Genomic DNA, 10,203 nt, shown 5'->3' with positions numbered 1-10,203 from the left:
AATGGATTCAACAATATATTAAAAGTATCATACACCATGATCAAGTAGAGTTTATCCTAGAGATGCAAGAATTAATTCATATGTACAAATCAATCAATGTGATATAACACATTAACAAACTGAAGAACAAAGATTATATGATCATCTCAAGGTGTAGAAAAAGCTCTTGACAAAATCGAACATCCATTCATGATAAAAAATAAAATGAGGATAAAGGAAACATATCTCAGCAAAATAAAGGCCATATATGACAAGGCTACAGCCAACATTATATTTAGTGGTGAAAAACTTAAAGGATTTCTTCTAAGAAACAAGATTAAGATGCCCACTTATGCCATTTTAATTCAACATAGTGTTGGAAATTCTAGTCACAGCAATCAGACAAGAAAAATAAAATTTAAAAATCCAAATTGGAAAGGAAGAAGTAAAACTGTCACTATTTGCAGACTACACAATCCTATATATAGAACATCCTGAATACACCACAAAAAAAAACTATTAGAAAAAATAAATGAATTGCAGGATACAAAATTAATATACAGAAATCTGTGGTGTTTCTATATACTATCAAAAGCTATTAGAAAGACAAATGAAGAAAAGAATCCCATTTACAAATGCATCAAAAATAATAAAATACCTAGGGATAAATCTAACCAAGGAAGTAAAAGACCTGTACTCGGAAAACTGTAAGACATTGATGAAAAAAATTGAAGATGATGCAAACAAATGGAAAGACATGTTGTGTTCATGGATTGGAAGAATTAATATTGCTAAAATATGACCATACTACCCAGGCAATCTACTGATTCAATGCAATCCCTATCAAAATACCAATGGAACTAGAACTAGAAAATAGAATTCTAAAATTTGTATTGAAATACAAAAGACTCTGAATAGTCAAAAATATTTTGAGAAAAAACAAAGCTGGAGGTATCATGCTTTTCAATTTCAAACTATACTTCAGAGTTACAATAACCCAAACAATATAGTACTGGCACAAACACAGACACATAAATCAACACAACAGAATCGAGAAATAAACCCACATTCATATGGTCAAGTAATCTACAACAAAGGAGGTAAGAATATACAACAAAGAAAAGAGAAGCTCTTCAATAAATGGTTTTAGGAAAACTTGACATCTATATGCAAAAGAAATCAAACTGGACTACTTCCTCATACCATATAGAAAAATAAACTTAAAATGGATTAAAGACTTAGATGAAAAGCTGAAACCATAAAACTCCTAGAAGAAAACATAAGAAATCTGCTCTTTGACATCAGTCTTAGCAACAATTTTTTGGATCTCTCTCCTCAGGCAAGGGAAACAAAAGCAAAAATGAACAAGTGGGACTATATCAAATTAAAAAACTTTTTCACAATAAAGGAAACTATCAACAAAATTGGAAATTCCAACTGAGTAGGAGAACATATTTGCAAATGATAGATTTGATACTTCATTAGTATCCAAAATATACAAGGAACTATAGTTCAACATCAAAAAGAAGCAAGCAACCTGATTAAACAATTGTCAGAAAATCTGAATAGACATTCTTCTGAAGAAGACACACACATGGCTAACAGACACAAGAAAAGATACTCAACATCACCCATCACTAAAGTCAGGGAAATGCAAATCAAAACCACAGTGAGATAATCACCTCACACCTGTCAGAATGGTCATTATCAAAAATATAACAAACAATTTGTTTCTCCGGATGTTTAAAAAAGAGAACCACCAAGCACTGTTGGTGGGAAGGCAAATTGGTACAACCACTATGAAAAACATATGAAGTTCCCTCAAAAATTAAAAATAGAAATATCACTTATGATCCAGCAATTACACTTCTGGATATTTTCCCCCCAAAAATCAAAGCAACCTAATTCAAAAAGGCATATGCACCCTCATGTTCACTATATTATTCATAACAGCCAAGTTATGGAAGTAACCAAAGTATTCATTAATAGATGAGTGGATAAAGAAGATGTGGTATATGTATACAACTGAATATTCAGTTCAGTTCGGCTCAGTCGCTCAGTTGTGCCCGACTCTTTGCAACCCCATGAATCGCAGCACACCAGGCTTCCCTGTCCATCACCAGTTCCCGGAGTTCACTCAAACTCATATCCATGGAGTCTGTGATGCCATCCAGCCATCGAATCCTCTGTCATCCCCTTCTCCTCCTGCCCCCAATCCCTCCCAGCATCAGAGTCTTTTTGAATGACTCTTCACATGAGGTGGCCAAAGTACTGGAGTTTCAGCTTCAGCATCAGTTCTTCCGATGAACACCCAGGACTGATCTCCTTTAGGATGGACTGGTTGGATCTCCTTACAGTCCAAGGGACTCTCAAGAGTCTTCTTCAATACCACAGTTCAAAAGCATCAATTCTTCGGCTCTCAGCTTTCTTCACAGTCCAACTCTCACATCCATACATGACTACTGGAAAAACCATAGCCTTGACTAGATGGACCTTTGTTGGCAAAGTAACATCTCTGCTTTTCAATATGCCATCTAGGTTGGTCATAACTTTCCTTCCAAGGAGTAAGCATCTTTTAATTTCGTGGCTGCAATCACCATCTGCAGTGATTTGCAAGCCCATAAAAATAAAGTCTGACACTGTTTCCACTGTTTCCCCATCTATTTCCCATGAAGTGATGGGACCAGATGCCATGATCTTCGTTTTCTGAATGTTGAGCTTTAAGCCAATTTTTTTCACTCTCCACTTTCACTTTCATCAAGAGGCTTTTTAGTTCCTCTTCACTTTCTGCCATAAGGGTGGTGTCATCTGCATATCTGAAGTTATTGATATTTCTCCATGCAATCTTGATTCCAGCTTGTGCTTCTTCCAGCCCAGCGTTTCTCATGATGTACTCTGCATGTAAGTTAAATAAGCAGGGTGACAACACACAGCCTTGACGTACTCCTTTTCCTATTTGGAACCAGTCTGTTGTTCCATGTCCAGTTCTAACTGTTGCTTCCTGACCTGCATACAGGTTTCTTAAGAGGCAGGTCAGGTGGTCTGGTATTCCCATCTCTTTCAGAATTCTCCACAGTTTATTGTGATCCACACAGTCAAAGGCTTTGGCATAGTTAATAAAGCAGAAATAGATGTTTTTCTGGAACTCTCTTGCTTTTTCGATGATCCAGCGGATGTTGGCAAGTTGATCTCTGGTTCCTCTGCCTTTTCTAAAACCAGCTTGAACATCAGGAAGTTCATGGTTCATGTACTGCTGAAGCTGAGAGGAGCTACCCAACATCCGAGGTCAGGGCGGCGGCCTAGAGGAGCTATCCCATGCTCGAGGTCAGGGGAGGCAGACAAGAGGAGCAACCCCATGTCCAAGAAGTGGTGGCTGCACTGGCGCAAAAGGGCTGAGAGGAGATACTCCACGTTCAAGTTCAGGAAGGGTGGCCATGAGGAAATACCCCTCGTCCAAGGTAAGGAGCAGCAGCTGCGCTTTGCTGGAGCAGCCGTGAAGAGATATCCCACGTCCAAGGTAAGAGAAACCCAAGTAAGACAGTAGGTGTTGCGAGAGGGCATCAGAGGACAAAACATACTGAAACCATAATCACAGAAAAGTAGCCAATCTGATCACACAGACCATAGCCTTGTCTAACGAGATGAAACTAAGCCATGCCATGTGGGGCCACCCAAGATGGGAGGGTCATAGTAGAGAGGTCTGACAGAATGTAGTCCACTGGAGAAGGGAATGGCAAACCACTTCAGTATTCTTGTCTTGAGAACCCCATGAACAGTATGAAAAGGCAAAATGATAGGATACTGAAAGGGAAACTCCCCGGGTCGGTAGGTGCCCAGTATGCTACTGGAGATCAGTGGAGAAATAACTCCAGAAAGAATGAAGGGATGGAGCCAAAGCAAAACAATACCCAGTTGTGGATGTGACTGCTGATAGAAGCAAGGTCTGATGCTGTAAAGAGCAATATTGCATAGGAACCTGGAATGTCAGGTCCATTAATCAAGGCAAATTGGAAGTGGTCAAACAGGAGACAGCAAGAGTGAACATTGGCATTCTAGGAATCAGCCAACTAAAATGGATTGGAATGGGTGAATTTAACTCAGATGACCATTATATCTACTACTACGGGCAAGGATCCTTTAGAAGAAATGGAGTAGCCATCATGATCAACAAAAGAGTCCGAAATGCAGTACTTGGATGCAGTCTCAAAAATGACAGAATGATCTCTGCTTGTTTCCAAGGCAAACCATCCAATATCACGGTAATCCAAGCCTAGGCCCCAACCAGTAACGCTGAAGAAGCTGAAATTGAATGGTTCTATGAAGACCTACAAGACCTTTTAGAACTAACACCCCCAAAAGATGTCCTTTTCATTATAAGGGAATGGAATGCAAAAGTAGGAAGTCAAGAAACACCTGGAGTAACAGGCAAATTTGGCCTTGGAATACAGAATGAAGCAGGGCAAAGGCTAATAGAGTTTTGCCAAGTTTTGCCAACTGAATATTATTCAGTCATAAAAAGAAGGAAATCTTGCCATTTGTGAAAATAAGCCAGCCAGAGAAAGACAAATACTGCATGACTTCATTTAAAGGTGGAATCTAAAAAATGAAACAAATAATCATAATACACAGAAACAGAGTCATAGATTCAGAGAACACACTGGTGGTTGCTGGAGAAGGAAATTAATAAAATAGTTGAGGGAGACTAATAAAATAGGTGAGGGAGATTAAGAGCACAAACTTAGAGCTATAAAACAAATGTCATGGGGATGAACATGGATAGCAGGCAGAATGTAGTCAATAATATTGCAATACTTTTGCATGGTGACAGACTTTGCATAGCAATTAGACTTACCGTGGTGATTATTTTTTAGTGTATGAAAATATGGAATACTATGCTGTACATCTGAAACATATAATACTGTTGAGTCAGTTATACATTTCAAGTTATTTAACTAATAGAAATAAAATTGAAATTACAGCATTCTAGAAATTGACTTTGAAGTAATTACTCGAGGCACACATCCTGAAATAGAACTTAGGATTATAAGCAAGCTCAAAACCTATCAATATTCCCAGTTCTACCAATAAGAGAACTAAGAACTTCCTAACATGAAACAGGAATTTGCCATGAGGTTTACTAAGTAGCTCTAGATGAAAAAGAGTGAAACAAAAAGTCTGTACTGGAGTTACCTGAGAAGCAATGGAAAACTGAAAGGCACCTCAAAATAGGGGGTTTCTATAAAACTTTTCTCAAACAATTAGGCCCCCACCCAAAGGTAAATACAAAATATAAAATACATAGAATACACCTAGTCACCTGCTAGTGAATATGCCTCAGACAGGTTGGATAGGTTAGAAAGAAATGGACCAGAGGTGAGGATAGGACTTCCAGAAGTTATCTCTACCTCTAGCTCAAGGAAGTGTAAGAGAGATAATACTCCACCAGTGAGCTGAAGCTCAAGGCAACTCTGTGTGGGGAAGAATAGAGAGCCCTTGTTGTAACAAAGGGGCCAGTGAGGGAGGAAACTTTAGGGAGGAAATTAGGTGTAGGGTGGGGCCAGAGAATACAACTTCAGAATCTAAATTCAAGGTAAGTTCCTACTAAAACTCTGTTAAAGAAATTAAAATGTTCCCCCAAGAAGTCAGATGCAGTGGTAGTCCAAATTCGGGGAACACCTGGATGGGCCAATATCCAAACACTTAACTGATAGCTCTCAGAGCACTCAAGGAAAGGAAAGTGATCTATTTTCAAGATGGCAGAGTAGAAGCACGTACACTCATCTTCTCCTGTGAGAACATCAAAACTACAACTAGCTGCTGAACAAGCATCAACAGGAGAATGTTGAAACCCACCCCAAAAAGACACCCCATATCCAAGGTCAAAGGAGAAACTACAGCAAGACAGTAGGAAGGGTGCAATTGCATTTAAAATCAAACCTCTTACACACCAGAGACACTCAGGGAGTGCACACAAAACCTTGTGTCACCAGGACTGAGGGAAAGAAGCCGTGATCCCCACAAGAGACTGAGACAGACCTGCCTGTGAGTGTTTGAGGGTCTCCTGTTGAGGCATGGGTCAGCAGTGGCCTGCTGTGGGGACAGGTGCTCTGGCAGCCGCAGTCCTGGGAGGCACAGCATGTGGCCTAAGTCCTCTTGAAGGAGGTTGTCATTAATTAGCCCCACTATAGAGCTGCCGAGGAGGTGACCCACAAAACTGGAGAGCAATTATACCAAAGAAATTCTCTCACTGTTGCAAAGGTTCTAGGCCCAACAGACTTCACAACCTTGGGAAACTGCAAAGGGACTGAGTATTCCCAGGAAATCTGACTTTGAAGGTCAGCGGGATTTGATTATAGAACTTCCATAGGATTGGGGAAGCAGAGACTCTTGGAGGGCACAAATAAAACCTTGCACACAGCAGGACCCAGGAGAAAGGAGCAGTGACCCCACAAGAGACTAAGCCAGACTTACCTCTGTGTATTTGGGAGACTCTGATGGAGGAGTGAGTCAACAGTGGCCTGCCGCAGGATGAGGGACACTGAGTACAACAGTCTTGGGAGGTGCAGCATGAGGCATAAGGAGGAGGTTGCCATTACCCCACCATAGTTTGGCCTCAGGAAAAACTATAGGGAGAGAACACAGCTCCACCCATCAGCATAAAACTGGATTAAAGACTAACTGAGCATGGCCTTGTCCACCAGAACAAGACCCAATTTTCCCCACAGCAAGTCCCTCCTATCAGGAAGCTTCCTCTTATCCTCATCTATCAGAGGACAGACCAAATGAAAGCCACAATCACAGAAAACCAAACAAACTGATCACATGGATCAGAACCTTGCCTAACAATGAAATTATGAATCACGCCATGTAGGGCCACCCTAGATGGATGGATGAAGATGGAGAGTTCTGACAAAACGTGGTCCACTGGAGAAGGGAATGGCAAACCACCTTAATATTCTTGCCTTGAGAATGCCATGAAGTGTGTGAAAAAGCAAAAAGATATGACACTGAAAGATGAATTCTCCAGGTCAGGAGGTGTTCAGTATGCTACTGGGGAAGAGCATAGAAATAGCTACAGAAAGAATGAAAAGGTTGAGCCAAAGCAGAAACAACACCCAGTTGTGGATGTGTCTGGTGGTGAAAGTAAAGTCCGATGCTGTAAAGAATATTGCACAGGAACCTGAAATGTTAGGTCCATGAATCAAGGTAAACTGTAAGTTGTCAAACGAGATGGCAAGAGTGAACATCGACATTTTAAGAATCAGTGAACTAAAATGGACCAGAAGGGGTGAATTTAATTCAGAGGACCATTATATTCACTATGTGGGCAAGAATTTCTTAGAAGAAATGGAGTATCCCTCATAGTCAACAGAAGACTCCCAAATGCATTACTTGGGTGCAGTCCCAAAAATCACAGAACAATCTTAGCTTGTTTCCAGGACAAACTATTCAGTATCACAGTAATCCAAGTCTATGCCCCAACCACTAATGCTGAAGAAACTGAATGGTTCTATTAAGACCTACAAGACCTTCTAGAACTAACACCAAAAAAAGATTTCCTTTTCATCATAGGTGATTGGAATGCAAAAGTAGGAAATCAAGAGATACCTGGAGAAACAGACAGTTTGGCCTTGGAGTACAAAATGAAGCAGGGCAAAGGACAACGGAGTTTTGTCAAGAGAACGTACTAGTCATAGCAAACACCCTCTTCCAACAAAAGAAGAGACGCCTCTACACATGGACATCACCAGATGGTCAATATGGAAATCAGACTAATAATATTCTTTGCAGCCGAAGATGGAGAAGCTCCATACAGTCAGCAAAAAATAGACCAGGAGCTGACTCTGGCTCAGAGCATGAACTCCTTATTGCAAAATTCATACTTAAATTGAAGAAAGTAGGAAGTCACTCAGGTATGACCTAAATAAAATCTCTTATGATTATACAGTGGAAGTGATAAACGGATTCAAGGGCTTAGATATGCTAGACAGAGTGCCTAAAGAACTATGGATGGAGGTTCATGATATTGTACAGGAGGCAGTGATCAGAACCATCCCCAAGAAAAAGAAATGCAAAAAGACAAAATGGTTGTCTGAGGAGGCTTTACAAATAGCTGAGAAAAGAAAAGAAGTGAAAGACAAATAAGAAAAGGAAATATATACCTATTTGAATGCAGAGTTCTTGTCAGGTAGTTAGAAAAAATAAATTTTAAAAAGACGGAGTCCCAGATGACAGAATGGTACAGAGGGAGAAAAAGCCAATAAAAGAGGAAGTTGAGGACCTGAGTGAGAACCTCTAGTCCTGGGTGTAACTAATTAGGTGAACGCTGGTACCATCCCCTATTTGCATGGGGCCTAACCTGGGAAAATATGCATCCTCTTTCCTGATTTGTCCTGGGTGTAACCAACCAGGTACATGCTGGTACCATCACCTATTTTGCATAGAGTGTAGCCAATCAGGCTCCAGGCGGAGGAGAAAAATGTTTGAAAAGGGAAGCCAAGAAGCCTCAGGATTGCTCCCAGGGTGAGACCTCAAGTATGTGTTAGGAGTCTGTTGCCTGCTGCATACTATCTGCTTCCCATTGCCTGCCTGTTTCCCACTGTCTGCCTGCTTCTCACTTCCCAGATGAGCCATAACTAGTTTGTTCTTGTTAATCTTGCATACTGTCTGCCTAATAAAATCCTGCCTGTTTGAGCTACAAGTGGTCCTTTGTTCCAAATCTTTGTTACAGGAAGGAAGAGGGAGAGAAGTATACCAACTCAACATTCTCAAATAACACACAATAAATACGCACAATATGCTTCCATACTACTATGGTTCTAACATCCATATTTCTCTGTTGAATGAAAAGTCTGCTCTTAAGTGTTCTTAGAAATTCTGAACGTTTTTGTTTTGAAGCACCAAGGCTACTGAAAAGTAAACACACTTTTAGAGGCAAAGCACATATTTACATATACACACCCACACAGATAGATATACATACCATAACAGTTTCAATGTATCACCAATCATCAGTAATACTAACATAACTTATTTACTGAGTGCTTACTATGTGCCAGGGTTGGGTTGAGCAATTTGCAGATATTATCCCCTCCCCCCACTACAATTTTATGGAGCAAGCTATGTTTCTGTTCCTCTTTTATCATTTTAAAAACTGATTAAAATATTAAAAGTTATACTAATGGTTAAACAAATTTCTCAAAGTCATATCCATTAATAGCAATAACCTTGGTTAAATAAAACATTAGTCTGAAATGGAACAATTAATACATAAACAAGCTAAATTGTTGATTGTTAACCAACTTTTGGTAGAGTTGCTGAGGGTCTGGTTTTCCCATACACACATCGGCATAACCTATTAAATAAAATATCAAAGACTGAAAGAAGGAAACTACTACAGAACAAACAAGATGATGATCAATACATCATCCTTTGCATCACAAATATAGATTTCATTTATCTCACTCACATAATTCAGAAATTAAATAAAAACCCTGTAGTACACAATGGAGTATTACTCAGCCATTAAAAAGAATACATTTGAATCAGTTCTAATGAGGTGGATGAAACTGGAGCCTATTATACAGAGTGAAGTAAGCCAGAAGGAAAAACACCAATACAGTATACTAACGTATATATATGGAATTTAGAAAGATTATAACAATAACCCTGTGTACGAGACAGCAAAAGTGACGCTGATGTATGGAACAGTCTTATGGACTCTGTGGGAGAGGGAGAGGGTGGGAAGATTCGGGAGAATGGCATTGAAACATGTAAAATATCATGTATGAAACGAGATGTCAGTCCAGGTTCAATGCATGATACTGGATGCTTGGGGCTAGTGCACTGGGACGACCCAGAGGGATGCTATGGGGAGGGAGGAGAGAGGAGGGTTCAGGATGGGGAGCACATGTATACCTGTGATGGATTCATTTTGATATTTGGCAAAACTAATACAATTATGTAAAGTTTAAAAATAAAATAAAATTAAAATAAAATAAAATAAAGAAAATACCAATTAATGCTTTGCTGTGAATAAATGTTGACTTGGTCTCTGATTAATGCTCTAGAAATAGATTTGGTTCCAACAGCTGGTCTTTCCTAGTTGCTAAATTTCAAAGACTACAAGTAAAAATTTCAACATAATGGACATAATTATCAAGAAATAAGGAGATAGTCACCAACCTGAATGATTATTGTCATCCTGCTTGCATTTCTATTTCT

Source organism: Bos grunniens, chromosome 1 (assembly GCF_055505025.1).
Source record: "Bos grunniens cultivar Pamir isolate PY7600 chromosome 1, Bosgru_T2T1.0, whole genome shotgun sequence".
Taxonomy (NCBI): domain Eukaryota; kingdom Metazoa; phylum Chordata; class Mammalia; order Artiodactyla; family Bovidae; genus Bos; species Bos grunniens.
Note: the sequence above shows the minus strand (reverse complement) of the source record.